The sequence below is a fragment of the Mustela erminea genome, chromosome 6 (assembly GCF_009829155.1).
Source record: "Mustela erminea isolate mMusErm1 chromosome 6, mMusErm1.Pri, whole genome shotgun sequence".
NCBI lineage: Eukaryota > Metazoa > Chordata > Mammalia > Carnivora > Mustelidae > Mustela > Mustela erminea.
The window spans coordinates 810,597-828,276 of record NC_045619.1 but is presented as its reverse complement, the minus strand read 5'-3'; the positions used below and the strand labels follow the sequence as shown (position 1 = coordinate 828,276).

At 59.4% G+C, this 17,680-nt stretch overlaps 1 protein-coding gene across 5 annotated transcripts in view; it reads left to right on the top strand.

Annotated features, from left to right (window-relative positions):
* The first annotated feature begins 8,681 nt into the window (after positions 1-8,681).
* ZBED4 (zinc finger BED-type containing 4) overlaps positions 8,682-17,680 on the top strand; it is a 31,367-nt gene continuing 22,368 nt past the window's right edge. Inside the window, exons 1-3 of one of the 5 annotated variants that reach the window (XM_032345876.1) lie at positions 12,341-14,863; positions 15,002-15,060; positions 16,104-16,228. The gene's annotated coding sequence lies outside the window, so the exon portion shown is untranslated. Of the gene's footprint in view, positions 9,303-9,902; positions 10,067-12,340; positions 14,864-15,001; positions 15,061-16,103; positions 16,229-17,680 lie in introns of those variants that run through there. The other 4 variants (XM_032345877.1, XM_032345879.1, XM_032345874.1 and 1 more) reach the window with 4 other exon arrangements.

Sequence of the window (17,680 nt, the reverse complement as noted above, 5' to 3'; positions counted from 1 at the left end):
AACTTCAGGAAGGAAAGAAAAACAAAGGAGTGGGCCAAATCGAGGGCGGCGTAGTGGCTCGCCCTTCTCGTGGGTTTCTTAAATGATGCGTGGCTGGAGCAAACCTTGTGACACCTGCTGGGGCACGAAACACGCAGGGGAAATAACAGAAGCAGTTCTATGTGTTTTTCAGTGGGGACGGCGAGTGGGGCTGAGGGGAAGGGCGGTCGCGCGCTTCGTTCCGAGTGCGGAGTCGGAGCCAGAGGCCGGTGACCTCCTGGGTGGGGACCGTGACCCTAAGAGAGCCCTAAGAAAGCTACACAATATGTTATGCCCAAAAACGCATAAAAAAACTGAAGCAGGCTTTTAAACAATGTTTAGGTATCCCACAGGAAGAAAAGGGAGAGAGGAATAAGAAAGAGAGGGAATAAACAGAACACCAATGAAAAGATGGCAGACTTAAGCCCTGATATATCCCCCCTAATCGTATAAATGGTCTAAACACAGTGATTAAAACACACAGATGGTCAGAACGGATTAAAAGAAAATACAGCCCAGCTGGGCTGCCTGACTGGCTCTGTCAGTAGCGTGTGCGACTCGAAGTCTCAGGGGCTGGAGTTCAAGCCCCGTGCTGGTCATGGAGACGACCCGAAGAAAAAAAAAATACAACCCAACTATGTGCTGTCTACAGGAAACTCACGGCAAACATACTGATGGAGGTAGGTTAAAAATAAAAGAATGAAAAAATAGATAATGAAAATATTGGTAAAAATGTAAGAGTAGCCATGGTATATTATTTATTATGTATTACTATATAGAGTATGCTACGTTATTATTTATTATACTGTATAATAAAATCAGATAAACTGGACTTGAGAGCAAAGAAAATTTCTGGGAACAAAAAGGATCATTATGTAAGATAAAGGGATCAAACCATCCAGAGAGACAGTGATCTTGAATGTGTACGTGTCCGACAACAGAGTTTAAAAATATATAAAACAGGGGCACCTGGGTGGTTCAGCGGGTTAAGCCTCTGCCTTCGGCTCAGGTCATGATCCCAGGGTCCTGGGATCGAGCCCCACATTGAACTCTCTGCTCGGCAGGGAGCCTGCTTCCTCCTCTCTCTCTGCCTGCCTCTCTGCCTACTTGTGATCTCTGTCAAATAAATAAATAAATAAACAAAATAAAAAAAGAGTACAGAGTTAAAAGGAGAAATACACATCTGAAATTACAAAAATTACAAAAAATAGAATTATAATCAGGGACTTGCACACCCAACTCCTAGAACTAGGAGACAGAGAGTCAGCAAAGATCCTGAACTCTAGGCCTCCAGAGGCCAATGCGATCTAAACAACGTTTGTAGATCACGCCACCAAACAAAACAGAATACACATCCTTTTCAGGCAGCCATGCAATTTCAACGGAGGTCGACCACATCCTGGTCAAAAACAAACCTCAACAAATTTAAAAGAATATAAATCATACAGAGTATGTTCTCGAATTATAGCAGAATCGAACGAGAAATCAACAGTAGAAAGACCACAGGAAAATTTCCAAATACTTGGAAACTTAATAACAAACTTCTAAATAATCAATGTGTAAAAGAGGGAAAGCTTCAGGGAATTCAAAAATGCTGAACTGAGGGGTGTTGAGCTGAGTGTTCAACTCTTGCTTTTGGCTCCAGTCATGACCTCTGAGTCCCAGGATCGAGCTCTGTGGCAGGCTCCAGGGAGCCTCGAGGTTCTCTCTTTCCCACTGACCCTCCCCCCACTCTTTCCTTCTCTCTCTCTTTCTCTTTCTAAAATAAATAAGTAATAATTTCTAAAAATATTGAACTGAAAAAAATGAAAATACAATATATCAAAATTTCTGAACCTAACAAAAGCAGTGTTAGGAGGAGTAACTATAGTAGTAAATCCATATCCGAGAAAAGAGGAAAATTCTCAAACCAATCATCCAAGCACCCACCTTAAGTACCTACCAAAAAAAAAAAAAAAAGTAAAACAAGTCCAGAGCAAGAAGAAAGAAAATAATATAAATGAGCGTAGAAATCAATGAAATTTCCCCTCCCCCATGATCATGCACTCTGTCTCCCTCTCAAGTAGATAAATAAAATCTAAGAAAGGGGGACACCTTGGTGGCTCAGTCGGTTGAGCATCTGCCTTCAACCCAGGTTGTGGTCCCAGGGTCCTGGGATGGAGCCTCAGCAGGGAGCCTGCTTCTCCCTCTGTCTCTACTCATGCACATGTTGTCTCTGTCAAATAAATAAATAAAACATATGTATAAAAAAAGAAAGCAACGGAATCGCAAATAGGAAATCAAGGAAAGAAAAAGCTCGTTCTTTGAAAAGGTCAATAAAATTGGCAGACCTCAGACAAGACTGACAAAGAAGGAAAAGAGAGAAGATAATTACTAATATCAAGAATGAAACAGGAGGCATCAAACGGGTAGTACGAGCACTGGGATGGTTACTTTTATGTGTCAACTTGGCTGGGCTAAGGTGCTCAGATAATTAGCCAAACATCATTCTGGTTGCTTCTGTGAGGGTGTTTTTGGATGACAGTTACATATATTTTTTTAAGATTTTATTTATTTATTTGACAGAGAGAGATCACAAGTAGGCAGAGAGAGAGGAGGAAGCAGGCTCCCCGCTGAGCAGAGAGCCCAATGTGGGGCTCGTTCCCAGGACCCTGGGATCATGACCTGAGCCAAAGGCAGCGGCTTTAACCCACTGAGCCACACAGGTGCCCCAACAGCTACATTTAAATTGGTGGACTTTGAGTGAAGTTTGCCCACTATAATGTTGGTGGGCCTCGTCCAATCAGTTGAAGGCCTGAAGAGCACAAAAGGCAGACCTTCCCGAGGCGCGAGGGAATTCTCCAGCAGACCGCCTTCTGACTGCACTTGTAACATCAGCTTTTCTTGCTTTTACCACAACTATTGGCAATCAATACAAGGACACTGAAATTAAACACACAACCATTTACAATGGTTCAAAATCCAATGAAATAGTAAGAGTTACCTAAAAAAATGTATAGAACTTGTAAGCTGAAAATGATAAAAAGCTGATGAATGAAATCAAAGAACTAAATGAGTGTAGAGATAGACCATTTTCATGGTTAGAAAAACTCAAAATAGGAAAAATGCCAGTTCTCTCCAAATTGATACACGTGTTTACCACAATTCCTATCAGTATTCCAGCAAGATTTTTCTTAGATACAGACAAGATTATTCTAAACTATGCGGCAAAGGAACGATTCAAGCTATACCAATTTTGCAAAGGAGACGCCAGCGGCCAGAACCAGTCTACCCGATTTCGAGAACAGAGAGCGGTGGGAATCAAGCGTGTGTGGTGCTGGCAGAAGGAGAGAAGCACAGATCAATGGAAGAAACAGAGACTTGGAAACAGACCCACAGGACGTGTCCAGCTGATGTAGACGCACGCAGAAGCGTTGCCACGGAGGAAGGCTCTCCTTTCCACAAGCGGCGCTGGAGCAATTAGACAGCGGAAGGCAAGAAAGATGGGAAGGAGGAAGAGGAGGTGGGGGAGGGGGAGTGAGAGAGGAAGGGAAGGGGGGAGGGGAGGGGGGAGGGGGGAGAGGAGGGGCAGAAGAACCTCACCCCAAGGCTCTCAGACCGGATACAAACCTTAACTTGAAATGAATCATGAGCTTAAAACTATGATGCTTTTGGAGGAAAACAGGAGAAAATCTTCGGGATCTAGGGCTGGGCAACAAGTTCTCGACACCAAAGACACAACCACGAAAGAAAATATTGCTAAACTAGACCTCAGGAGCATCAGAAACCTCTGCTGGGAGTAAGCCTGCGGAGAGGACGGAGACAAGCCGCAGACCGGGAGGCAGGGTTTGCAAACCACGCGCCTGACGAGGGCCTGAGAGATGGAACACGTGGATTCTGCAAACACAAGAGTAAAAACCAAGCCATCCACGTAAAAACTCGCCAACAGATAGAGACGTCGCAAGCAAGAGCGTAGGCACAGAGGCCCAGCGTCGTCGGGCAGGAGGGACATGCAAGCTAGAGGAAAGGCGGTGAGTGCGTGAATGCTTGCGAGGAGGCGGAGACACTGCACACTCGCATGCCTCGGTGGTGGCGAGCGGCCACTCTGGAAACAGCTTGGGGCTGCTCTGAAAACAAACCCCTGCAGCCAGCACGTGACCTAGTTGGGCTCCTGGGCGATTCTCCCAGAGAAACGAGGATTTCTGCTCACACCAAAAGCGGCCCACAAATATTCATCCCATCTCTCCTAGTAACGGACCAAATCCAGAATCGACCCCAACGTCCTCTGGCAGGTGAGAAGGGAAACACGGTGTGCCCCCAACCAAGGACCCCACTCAGCAGGGCTGGGGAACAAACCATTGTATCCAACAACTTGGAGGGGTCTCTGGCGAGCTACTTTTGAGCAAAACAGCCAATCTCAGCAGGTTACTCGCTGCCTGACTCCCTTTGTGCAATACTGAGACGACATAGTTTTAGGAATGAGGGCAGATGAGTGGGTGCTGGGAGCACGGGGCAGGGCAGGGGCGTGGGGCAGGGGGTAGGTGCGGCTCTCAAAGGGAACAGGAGCAACCCTTGTTGGAACTCCTCATGTGGATCCAGGAACCAGCTTGGGCGCTCAGAAGGTAGAGAATCAGGGGCGCCTGGGGAGCTCAGTCGGTTAAGCATCTGAATCGATCCCAGCTCAGGTCTTGATCTCAGGGTCTGAGTTCAACTCCTGCGTTGGGCTCTGCGCCGGATGTGGAGCCCACTTTAAGGAAAAAGAAACATTTAAAGAATGTACGGAATTAATACATACACAAGTACACGTAAAACTGGGGAAAGAGGAACAGCATCGGTGAACTTTACCGGCATCAACGCCCTGTGATTCTCCTACTGTCATTTTATTTAGTTACTTCTGAAGATTTTACTTATTTACTGGAGAAGGGAGAGGGAGAGAATCTCAAGCAGAGTCCAGGCTGAGCGCAGAGCCTGATGCAAGGCTCGACCCCACGCACAGCCCTGAGATCGTGACCTGATCCAAAAAAACCGAGAGTCCAACGCTCAACCCAGTCACCCAAGCACCCCTGCTGCCATCATGTTACCTTTGGGTAAAACTACCATGTACGAGGGACCCTTCTGCATTATTTCTTGGAATCGCATGTGTCTACAATCACCTCTGCAAAATTTTCAGCTGAGAAAACTCCACTGCTAAGAATGTTTTCTGAAGAAATAACCCAAGGGACCTGCCGGGGCGTCAGAGCAGGCTGGCTCCCCGCCGGAAGCTGGGCACAGCTGGGAGCCTCCACGGGGCTGCGTGCTCGCCCACGCGGTGTGGTACCGAGCAGCCCTTAGCAAGGACCTGTGCTGCCGTAGTCAGAGGCATGGATACAGGTGCGTGGGGACTCGGCCAAGTGAAAACACGAGATTAGAAAAGAGTACACACAGGAGTGTCTTTTCTGATTTTTAATCTGCAAGCTTGTACGTAAAACCAGGACACGCATCTGAGTTGTTTTCCAAGTTATCCCTCTGCCGGTAGCCGTCATTTTCTCTTTGTTCTGGTGTTGGCCGGATTGTTTATGGCGAAGTGCTCCTGGTGTGATTACAGTTGCTAAACTACAGCTTACCCAGTGAAATTATAAACTCGGGTAACTAATGTCTTAGTGTGACGATGTCCCGTGCAGTATTTGTACTTCTACTTGCTGAATGCACCAATCCTAGATACGGCGATAAACTCCAGAGCCATTTCCACCCTGGAAAGTAACACAGAACCGGCCGCCACAGTCCGGCATCTTCTGCGCGGGAAGGCCAGGGCCGGTGTGTGCATCCGCCTGAACCCCGTGCCCCGCTTGGGCACCAACCCCCCGGGCACTGCCCTCCCATTCTCACCAAGTGCACTTACCAGGTTTCGACGTCTCCGTCCAGCGGCAGACACAGCGGCTCCCCCCGGGATCATGAAGTCACCATCCCTCTTCCTCCCTGGACCCTTGCCCACTCCAACCCTAACACCCTCAAGCCCCTTCCTACCCTGCCCCCTCCCACTCGGCTTACCATCCATACAGTTGGTGAGGCCTGCCCCAGGGCGTTGCTGCTTGATGATTTCTGTGTGCTCCCTCCCAAGGACCCCATCCCGGTCACAAGGCCCCTTGTCCCCCCAATGTGCCGAGGCTGCTCCTGGCAGGCCCTGCTGTCCGTGTCCCCCAAGGCCGTTCCATCTCTGGCGCTCATCGCTGCTTGCTAGTGTCTCACTGGTAGCTCCTGTCGCCTCCACTTCTCGTGACCCTTGCATTTCCTTCCTCGGGCCCTGGAGGTATCTGCAGGAGAGGCTGTGGTCCTCCCCACGGCCATCCACTCAGTGCCCCCCGTGACCCGAGTGGTCTTGCCTCTGTCATCCCTAGCTCTCCTTCAAGCCCTCTTCCTACACCCCAGGAAGGGCCAAACCCCAGGGCGTGTTCCCAGCCATGTCCCTGTCCTCACTTTTTTGCCTGCGGGTGTCTCCACCGAGACGGGCTCCACCCCCACTGCAGCAGAGGAGTGGGCAGGAGGTGTGCGGGTCTGAAGGATGCCCTCACTGTCCTCACACTCCCTCACTAACGTTGTCCCCACTTCCCAGGTGTGCAAAGGGAAGCCCCCAGATCTCAGCGGCAGGGCTGGGACAGGGGGCAGGCTGGTGGCCCTGGGAACACTGGGCCACCTGCCGTGACATCAGCTATGGGCGGCAGGTGCCAGGCTCCTCCGCACTTCCCTGTTCCTGGCCATGTCACTCCGCAGGGTGGCTGACAGTGTCCTGCACCAGCGTCCCCTCCGGAACCAAGACAGTGACCATCTGGCACAGCTCTGGGGTTCCGGGGCTGCGTGGCGGGCTTTCCAGAAGCTGTGAAGTGCAGACCCTTATAGCTCATCTAGGCCAAAGAAGGTTACTCCAGGCCATGAGTGCCCCAGAGAAAAACTGTGGGGACACCTCCACACATCCACATTGGGGACCTGGTGTTCTCTGGCCTCTAACCACACAAACAATGCAAAAGCGGAACACTGCAGGGCACTTCCTCCCGCAGGTCCTGGGACCCACCCCACGAGGCTTCAGAGGTCCTGGGAGAGCAGTGATTGGGATACGTGGATGGGGGATATCCAGGTGGGGGGGTCACAGTGCCGGGGGGGCTCTGGTTACCGAAGTCGGGGATCACAGCACGGAGGGCGGTGCCCTGGTGAAGGGGATTCTGGATGCCCATGTAGGGGGTCACCATGAGTGGGGTGCCCGGGAGAGTGTGGATTCTGGATACCCAGGTGGGGGGTCACATTAGGGGGGTGCCCAGGTGGAGGGGATTCTGGATACCCAGGTGGGGGAATCACAGTGCGGGCAGTGGGATTGTGGGTACACAGGTGAGGAGCCCCAGTCAGGATTCAGCTGGCGTCCGTGCCCTGGCAGCTGCAGCCTCCCACCAGGCCAAGCTCGGTGTCCACCTCTCACCACCCCATCACCTTGTCATCCTGCCAGTGTCACAGGAGGCCGGAAAATGCTCATCAAAGATTTGTCGAATGAAGGGGCAGAGTTCTGGAAAGGGCTGCCACACATTGTGACTCGCTGAGTCCCAGTTTATCGGGGGCTGGTTGCGTGACCAGCAGCACTGCCCTCTCCGCTCCCAGGGTTCCTTTTAAGCATTGGGTGGACGGCCACCCTACGTACCCAACAAAATCCTTCCTGCGAGGGGTCAGAGCAGGCCACACCCACCTGACCTGCAGGATGTGCAAAGTGCGGGAGCCAGGGTGGACCTGGGAAGCGCTGCTGCCACTCCACTAGGGGAACCTTTCCTGCCCACCCCTAGCCTGGCGCCCAGCCGTCTTGCGGACACAGTCAGCCTATCCTGCCACCTCGGGACGCGCTTGTCTTCTCATGCCAGGTGTGTGTACATCAGCGGACATACCAGGGGAAGCCCCGCTCTCCCGGAGTGTTAGCAAGGCTGGCCCCGTAAATGTCTGAGAACAGCCAGGCTGGGAGGCAGGGGTGAGGGGAGGGGCACTGCCTTATACAGCATGGGCAGTATAGTGACATCTGGGCCAAGATCTACAGGGGTGAGGGGTGAGGCAGGCTGACGATTGAGAAAGAGCATTCCAGGTGGAGGAACAGCCAGGGCCACCGCCCTGAGGTGGGACCCAGAGCTGGACCCAAGTCCACGAGGGAAGGCGGTGTGGTCCTGGTCATGACAGCTGTGAGAACTCTGGCTTTGAGGGACACAGGGAGCCCCGTGAAGGTGTCAGTGGGCAGGCGACCAGAGCATATAGCAGGGACCAGGTAGGAAGCCGTTGCCATCTAGAGCAGGAGACCACAGGTTTTTTGCGAAGGGTTGGGAAGCAAGTTCTCCCCCACCGGGCTCATGAGCTGCTGGAGGCGGTAGGGCAGAGCCGGCACGGCCGCGTCCCAGTAACTTCCGCAAGGACACTGACGTTCCAATGTCAGGTAGTGGTCGCACGTCGTGAGATATTACTATTTCGGTTTTTCCGCAGCCACGAAGGAGACAATAGTCTTTGCTCGGGGCAATTACACGAAACGAAAAAAAACCCGAACGAACAGCCACAAACAGGTGGCGGGTTGGGCCTGGCCGGCGGCCACCGCGTCCATGCTGTCCCCTGAGCTCCACGCCGGCCCCCCCACCCCCCCGCCCTGCGCCAGGACGCGCGCCGGGAGGCGGGAGCCGCGGGCGAGCGCAAGCCACCCACAGACGCGCACACCGACTGCCCCCGCGGTCGACACGGCGCCCGGACGTGACCCCTGAGGCCCGCAGAAGTCGCGCCCCCCAGGCTGGAGCGGAGCGAGGGGGCCACGGCCGCGGGGTGGCCTGGGCCGCGGGCCCCTGCAGGGGTGGGAGGAGCCGGGGAGCGTGCGGGCAGGAGGGGCGCGGCCGGACCCGCGGCTCGCGCTGGCGGGGCAGGGAGCACCGGCCTCCCTCTGCGACGGAGCAGCTGTCGTCGGCAACGGGGACAGGCCGGGTCTCCGGTCAGTCCGCACGGTCGGGCCGCTCGCCGCCCGAGCTGGTCACCAGGAAGCTCGCACTAAGCGCCCAGAGGCCTGCAGAGCCCAAGAGGCACCTGCCCGCCGCACGCCCCCAGCCCAGCCCCGAGGCGTCCGGCCCGGTCGCCGCCGCAGGGTCTCCCCGCCCGGCCCCACAGGCTTAAGCTCTAATCCGCGCGGCCCCCGAGCGCGGCCGCCCGCGAGGCGCCTTATCGTCTTAGACGGAAGGGCTCAGACACAGCAGCACGGGGCACCGCGGCCAGCGCGCCCCCGAGCCCTCGCAGCGCCGCGGCACGGAGGAGGACACTCGCGCGGCCTCCGGGTAAGCGCGCCCCGCGCGTCCCCCGCCGCGAGCCCCGCCGGCACCTCGGCCCGCGCCCGCCGCAGGTGCGCGCCCCGCCCTGGGGCTCCGGGGCCCCGCGGCCGAGCGGGCTGGGCGCCGGGCAAGCGCGAGCCGGATGACGCCGAAGCCGGGCCCCGGCTGCTACCGCGCGCCCGGCCGCTGCCTGCAGGCGCTGCGGCCGCCCACCGGCCCGCAGACCCCGGCGGTGGGGCGGAGCCGGCGCGCCTGGACTGCGCCTGCGCGGTCGGGCCCCCTGGGCCCCGGACCAGGCCCGCACGCGGAGATTGCGCCTGCGCGGGCGCTCGGTCCGGGCCCTAGCCAAAGGCCGGCGTGCGGAGTCTGCGCCTCACGGGCTGGTCCGCACGAGCCCGGGGGCGGGGCCCACGCACGGGGATTGCGCCTGCGCAGTCGGCCCGGCCCGTAGGCGGCCCTGCGCCTGCGTCGTCTGTCCGGCCCAGCCCAGGGACGGAGACCGCGCCTGCGCGGTCGGCCGGGGCTCGCCCCGTCCGCCGCGCCTGGGTCCTTGGTGCCGCCCGCCCTGCCGGCCCCGCCCCCGGCCCCGCCCCGCGCCGCGCGGGGCCCTGGGAGGGGCGCAGCGTCCGGCGGCGTCGCGGGCGGCGGCGGCGGCGGGAGGGGCCGGCGGGGGCAGACAAAGCCGCGGCTAATGAATGGGAGCGCCCGCCCGCGCCGGCCGTCGTCCGCAGGCGGGCGGGAGCCGCGCCGCCCCGAGCCCCGCGCCCGCGGTGAGTGCGCGGCGGGCGGCGGGGCGGGCTGTGCCTCGGCCGGAGCTCGCGCCCCGGGCCCGGCCGTCCTGGCGCGCCGTCGGGGGTCGGGGCTGGAGGGGCAGGAGGGCGAGGGGCGGGGCCAGGCGGGGTCGGGCCGCGGGGCCGGGAGGGTGGGGTGCGGTGCGGTGGCCCGGGTCGCCGCGACGCGGTGCGCGCCAGGCCGGGGGCGTCTTCGGGGGCGCGGGCGCGGCCTCCCGTGGGGCCTTGACTCCGCCCGGGCCGCCCGCCTCGGCCGCGGGGCCCGCCTCGCCGGGGCCGGCCCGCACGCCTGGGACCCCCGGCCCGCGCCCCCGCCCCGGGCCCCCCGGCTGACAGCTGGCGCGCGCGGGCCAGGCGGGTCGCGCCCGAGACGCGTTTTCCGGACGGCGGCGCTCTGTTGACGAAGCGCCGCGAGCGCCCGAAAGTTGTGCGGCGGGGCCGGGCGGGGGCCGGGGGCTGTGGGGGGCCGGGCGGGGCCGGCGTGCGCTCCGCGGTCTGCCCCCCGCGCTTCGTCCGCCCCCGCGAGGCGCCCGAGGGCCGAGCGCGCGCGACCGCCCGCGCGTTTCCAGGAAGAGCCGCCGCGGCGGGTCGGGGTCCCGGGAAGCGCGTGTCCGGGAAGCGCGGCCGCCGCGGCTCTGGGCCGGGCGGGACTTCGTGGGTGAGACGCGAATCGAGGTTGCGCCTTCCCGTCGCCGTTGTCGCTCCGGGCCCGGACTCGGTCTCCGTGGGTCTCGTTTCGCCCTTTGCCGTGAGCGGCCCCGCCCCGCCCCCCATTGCTGGAGGGCGCCGGGCCCCTGCGGCCCCTTCCTGCGGCCCCTGCGCTTTCCCGGGTGCGGTGACCCCCCGCGCGCGCCCCGCTGTGCGCGCGAGTCTGCCCGGCTGACCGCGGGGCAGCTCCGGCCGCGCGTCTCCGCCGAGAAAACGGGAAGTTGTTCCGGAGTTCGCTCTAACGGGGTCCCGCGCAGCGTTTCTGCGAAGCCGCTTCAGGGCGCGCGCGGCCCCAGGGGTCAGCGCCCGCCGACCTGAGCCGAGTCCCGGGGTCCTCCGCGGGGAGGTTCTCCCGCTGCCGCCGCCGCTCCGGGCCGCTCGCTCTCGGGTCAGTCCATGAAATCCCTTCAGAATCCCGGTTCAGACTTGAGCGAAGCGGGTGCGCCCCAGCAGGGCACCTCGTGCCGCTCCTCCCGCGAACAGCGCTCGCTCGTCCGCGCCGTCGTGGCCAAGTTCGGGGCCGGGAGGACCCGGTCGGCGTCGGGGACGCGTGCGAGGAAGAGGAAGCCGCGTTCCGGTGGGCGCCGAGGCGAGGCCGCGTCTGGAGAGGAAAGTGCTCCCGGGAGCTGCGCTGGGCTCCGGGGGTCCCGGGGACGCGGTGCGGGGACGCACGGTCCGGGCCGCCGCGCTTCTACGCACGAGACCCGCACGGGGCGCGGAGGCTCCGCGGACGAACGGCCGCTGCGCTGGGCGAGAGCCGGGCTCCGTGCGCCTGCCCGTTGGCCCGCGCGGCCGCACCCCCGCCACGCTGCGCGTCCCGCGTGGGCCTGGAGTTTCCGACGTGAAGACGCCGCCGCGCGCGCCGGGGTTGGTGAGGGACCCGCTGCCGAGGGAGCGGCCGCAGCCTGGAGCGCGGGCGCCGCGAGGACAGTCGGCTGGATCTGCGGCCACGCGTGCAGCCGGGGCGCGCCGGGCCGTGTGGCGTGTCGGGCTGTGTCCCCGCCGAGGCCGCAGAGCGAGCAGAGGGCGGAGGCGCGGCCGGAGCCGCCGAGAGCGGGTCGCCGTCCGCGCGCGCCTCGTCTTCACGCTTTTCCTTGCGGGGCCGCGGCAGCTCCGGCTCGTGGACGCTGCTCCGACGGCCTTCGGCGGCAGCCGCCTCGTGCGGGACGGCAGGCGGGGCGCGGGCGCGGCGCCGAGCCTCGGGGGGCTCCGCCGCTGCAGCCTGCTGCGTCCTGCCGAGCCTCGTGCACCGAGCGGCGTCCGGCTGCGGCTTCGCTCGGCTCGTGGCCGCCCGGGCTCGCGGCCGGGGCCGTAGGCGGCTGCTCTCGCCGGCGCGCCGGGCCGCGGGGAGCTGGGCTGCGTGGAGCCGCGGGCACCTCCGGCCGTCCTGCAGCCTGTGCGGCGCGGGCGCTCCACGGGGCTCCGATCCACGACTCTCCTCTCGCCCGTGTCTCTCCCGCTCTCTCGCCCCACGTTCCAGCGCCGGGCCTGTCTGCGTCCCCACGTGGCTCGGATCGTGGCTCGGATCGTGGCTCGGATCGTGGCTCGGATCGTGGCCCGGATCGTGGCCCGGATCCCTCCCTGGTGAATCCCGCGGCGACGTGCTTCTGGGACGGCACTGCTGGGAGGAGACCGAAGCCTCCCCCTCTCGCGCTCTGGTCCGGAGCAGAGTCCTGGGGCGGAGAGTGCTTGACCCGGGGAGGGCTCCGCCGGCTCTGCAGCCGGCCCCGCGCCCATGTGGGGACGGCAGGCAGCGGCAGGCGTGAAGAGAGGCCTTGCCTCAGGGAACCTGAGCTGCTACGCCAGGGACAGCCGTGGCCCCGAGAGAAGGTCCAGCCGGCGCGTCTGGGAAAGTACGGGCGGTTCCGTCTGAGACCCTGTTCCGGGAGGGAAGACCTCTGCTGGGGGGTTCCACCTGGAGGATCTGGGTCCTGAATGGAGGCTCCAGGGAAGACGCCTCAGTGTCCGGGAGAGGCCGGCCCCCTGGCAGAGCCCGAGTCCTGTGGGTGCCTCCGGGGCCACTGTGGCCTGTGCTCCTGACCGGCGCCGGCTCCGTGAAGGCCCCTCGGCAGCCGCGCCCCAGCCCTTTCCCAGCACCCGCTGCTGATGGTGGCCTGGGACTGGGGTGCAGCAGGCTGGCGCCCGCTGGCCCCGTGGCGGCTCTCGGCGATGGCTCCCTGCTGTGGACGGGGGACCTGGCCCTTTGGCAGTGCAGGTGGTGCAGACCAGGCCCTGCACCTGCTCTGTCCTGCTCAGCACCCCCATGGATGTAAACCACAAGGGGCGACTTTTCCTCCAAGGCCACTGCTGACTGACCTCAGCGGACGGCCTCCCCGGGGAGCGGCGTCGGGAGCGCGAGCCCTTCCGGGACGGCTCCGGTTACGCTGGTGGAGGCTGCGCTCCACATCCTGTAAGCAGAAGGACACTTGGAAAACTCGGTAGCTTCCAGCCACGGCAGCAGTTTCACACCTGCCCCTCATGGGACTGCCCTGGTCCCCGTGGGAAAAGGTGAGCAGCATGGGAGCTGATGCTGGGCAGAGGGGACCCGCAGAACCACCCAAAGAGCCCTGGTCTGTGACCCACAACATTTCAGGGACAGAGCAGGGACCCGCCGACCTTACCACGGTTTTGTTTGCTTGCTTTGGAATGTGCTTTGTTTCCAGGGTAGCCTTATCACGATTTCTGACCACATCTCACGGAAAGGGCTCTGGTTGGGGGTTTCTGAAGTTTAACTCTTAGCAGCTGTCCCTGCTCTTGGTTCTGTCCCCCGTCTCTGCGTGGCTGGCACCGGACTACAGTTTTCCTTGGTGTGAACACAGCGGTCTGAGGCAGCTGGTGCTTTGGCCCCCGCCGAATGCGTTCGTTATGGTTACATGTGGTCAGAGAACGTGAGGGCGCTGTCCACTGTAGCCCGGATCCGAACCGACGGCCTCGGTGGGAAGACTTGTCGCCAAGCTGAGCCAGGCAGGAGGGTCGCTGTGGTTCACGGAGAGCGAGTGAACCCTGAGTTGGACGCAGCCGTGCTTCCCGGTTGGGTTTTGACGTTTCCAGCTGACCGAGAGCGCGCGTGAGAATGTCGCGGTGCTGCTGCCTCTGGCCGGTCTGGCGCTTGCCAAACTTGCGGAGGGAGTTGCAGCCATCCCGGCCCGTCACCCCGGAATGCCCTTGTCTCCAAAGAAGAGGCAGAAGGGCACTCTTCTGAGCACCGCGTGCCACCACTGACCGCATCTAGGACAGGGCCCAGGCCGGTCCCTGCGCACCAGCCCCCCCATCGTGCCCCCAGTGGTCTGTGGTAGTGATTTCTCCAAACGAGAATCAAGTCCAGGTCATTATTGGCCATTATGTGTCTTTAGTTTCTTTTCTTCGGGGAAAACTGGTTCCGTGACGTGGACTTTTGAAGAGACCATGCCGGTTTTCTCACGAGTGCCTGGTGTTGTGGATTTGTTCCGCGCTGTGTCGTTTGGCTTGTCCCTCTGTCCCCCCGCTCCCCGTGTGCTGTGGCCTGGTGCTGAGAGGTGCGGCTGGAGTCAGGCGACATGTTTTCACGAAGGCGACGCTCGCTACCTCCTGCCGCACCATTCTGGGGGCTGTCCTGCCGGCACTGATGCTGCCTTCCCCGTGTTCTTTATTTTATCTGTGTCCCTCATCTGGGCGCCCCAAGATGAGAGGACAGATGCTGAACCCTGCCCCTTTGTCACCACTCGTGGGGGGAGCGGCGCTCCTCGCGTGTAGCTTCACGGTGGCAAATGCTTCTGGTTTTCCTTTCTTTCTTGAATGTCAGTGCGGAGTAATGGGTTTTTATGTGTTCCTTGTGTGAGGGTCTGTGTGTGTTTGGATGTTCACACGGTTGTAGCTGAGAGCTGGGCGTCCTGCGTGGGCTCCCGACCTCCTGCGGCGGCGCTCCAAGAGCGCTTCTCTGGCCCCTCGGCCTCCCGCCCCGACCTGCCGGCTGCGGCTGCTGCCGCGCCCAAGCAGAGAAGCGTTGCCGTGTGCTCTGTGCTGCCTGCTGCGGCGGCTGTAGGTGCCCCGCCCAGGGACAGAGCTGGGAAACGTTTTTTTTAAAACATGGTGAGTTCATATGATATTTCCAATACGAGTTTGAAATTACATGGTTTTACTGAATTTCTTTGGTTTTTAAAATTTATCTTTATTCTGAAAATTTTGATTCTTAACGTCATTGGCATAATTGCTTATTTCATGTTCAAGGGTGAAACATTGCTGTATTGTGTTACATCTACTAACGGGACTCCTTAACAGAGTTGAAGGTATTTTGGTTATTTTTCAGCAGTCTCTACACCCACTGTGGGGCTCGAACTCACAACCCCGAGATCGGGAGTTGCAGGCTCCGTTGACTGAGCCCGCCAGGTGATCCTAAGGTGCTTTCGTTTTTAAGATCCTTTTGTTCTTGGGGCACCTGGGTGGCTCAGTGGGTTAAAGCCTCTGCCTTCGGCTCAGGTCATGATCTCAGGGTCCTGGGATCGAGTCCCGCATCGGGCTCTCTGCTCAGCGGGGAGCCTGCTTCCCCCTCTCTCTGCTGCCTCTCTGTCTACTTGTGATCTCTCTCTCGGTGTCAAATAAAATCTTAAAAAAACAAAATTCCTTTTGTTCTTAACACACGTCTTGTTGAGTAAGTGTTGTGTTTAAGAATGAGCCTCTCGATGCGTGTTTTGTCTGTGGTCGCATTGCCCGTTTGCTACACCGTTAGGGTTTTTGTTTCAGATTTGCAGTTTTTAAATTGTATTTTTATGTTCAAAATCGTTACATGGCTCAGAAGTCAAAATCATAGGAAAGATAAGATCAGAGATTTCACGTCCCTGTATGGGCAGGCAGCCGTTTTGTTTCTGGTTTCCAGCCGAAATCTGGGTCTCCTCTCTCGCCTGTCATACAAGGCAGCGAGTACCGTTCGCGCCCTGCGTGGGTCCCTTCTGCATCCCCTGCACTTGTGACGGCGGCACCCCTCCTGCCGTGTGCGCGGTTTCCCAGCTCCGACCGGGGCTGCTCTGGTGGCGGGGGGGGGGGGGGCGCATGCTGTTTTGCACCGGACGAGCGCGGTCCTGGGGCTCTGGTCGTAGCGGTGGGATGGCGGGGGCCGGGGATGTGACAGTGGGAGGTGTCTCCGGGGCCCCGCCGCTCCCCGCTGCGTGTGTCGTCCCCAGCGGGGTGTTGCCCAGCTCTGGGTCTTTGCCAGTCTGACCCAGTGAGATCTAATTCCTGGGGTAGTGCTCCTTTAACATGCTTCAATTTGGGGGTGAAAAGTGTCAAGGTATACTTTACTAAATCGTTACTAATCGTTTACTGTGCTCGGTAGCTGGGGTGTTTGAGGTCATGAAGGCGACGGCTGTGTCAGCACATCAGTGGGGGTGAGCCGCGCCGGCGTCCGCGGAAGGTGGTTTCTTGGTTCTTCCGATAAGAAAATAACAGGAGATTGTCCAGGTCAGGACCTTCCATCCGTTTTACCTTCTCTCGCCTGGGGAAGGGAACCTCTGATTGGCTGCCTTCTACTTTTTGGTATTTTTGTGTTTAAAATGAAAGGTAAAATAAACTCCAGAGACTTTGTCTTGGGCACCTTCCGTCTGTCTGTCCTCCTGTCCTTCCGTCCCTTGGCTCTCGCCGTGACTTGGGACGGGCGCGCCCACGGTCAGAATGACGTTACTTCCCCCGTCTCCCCGGTGTCTGGGTAGCCCTGGGGCTGCGGAGAGCGGGGGCCGCCTGCTGTCCTGGGGACCCAGGCTGCGCGCAGCCGTGACGACATTGTTCTGTGTGACGGACGCGCTGACATCAGTGACCCTGTTTCTGTGTGCTGGAGAACGGAGTCAGAAGAATCTAGGGTTCCAGATGCCAGCGAGATAAATCCCCGCCCGAGTTTTGGGGTAGGTGGCAAAAAACGTGTTCTCCTTTACACGTACGTAAAATTATCAAAACTGCCGCAGGACCACAATCCTTTTGTGGTTTAAAAACCAAAGATAACGGGGGCGCCTGGGTGGCTCAGTGGGTGAAGCCTCTGCCTTCGGCTCGGGTCATGGTCTCAGGGTCCTGGGATCGAGCCCCGCGTCGGGCTGTCTGCTCATTGGGGAGCCTGCTTCCTCCTCTCTCTCTGCCTCTCTGCCTGCTTGTCATCTCTGTCAAAAAAAAATCTTAAACAAACAAAGAAAACGGTGGTTCTTTTTCCCTCTAACTTGTGCCGAAATAGTAGGAAAACGTGATTTTCTTTAGCAGTAAACTGCTGGGTCAAATGACAGTAATTTTCCTAAATTAGGAGTTCACTGCTATTTATAATTATGAAATAATATAAGCAAAGTTAGTCAAGCGGTAGAGACACGCAATAGGCTAGAAAGCGGGCGTCTGTCATGACTTCTGCAGTCGAGTTTTACGTTCGCTTGCGGACATGTGTGTGAGGGCGCCGCTGACCCCCAGGGCCTCCCGGGCCGCTGTCGGGGGCACGACCGCCCTGCCCAGGTGGGACTCGTGCCTCGTGGACGCTCTCACGTGGCAGCTGCTGAGGAACGCGTGGATGATTTCCAGCTGTTAACTCTTTATTTATTTATTTTAAAAGATTGCATTTGTTTGTTTATCTTAGAGAGAGAGTCTGCGCGTGAGCGTGGTGGGGGGCAGGCGGAGAAGGACAAGCCGACTGCCCGGCCCGCCCAGCGTGGAGTCCAGCGCGGGGCTCAGTCCGTGACCCTGAGATCGTGACCTGAGCCGGAATCCCGAGTGGGCCACCTGGGCCACCTGCCCCACTGAGCCACCCAGGCGCCCGCCCTCCTCTGTGAAGCGTTGCACGCGTGCAGACAAGTGCTTGTGTCAGTGAATCCCGTGACCAGTCCCGAGATGGAAAGTTGTCCCGGTGCCCCCATCCCCCCAACCCTAGAGCTAATAATTATTTTC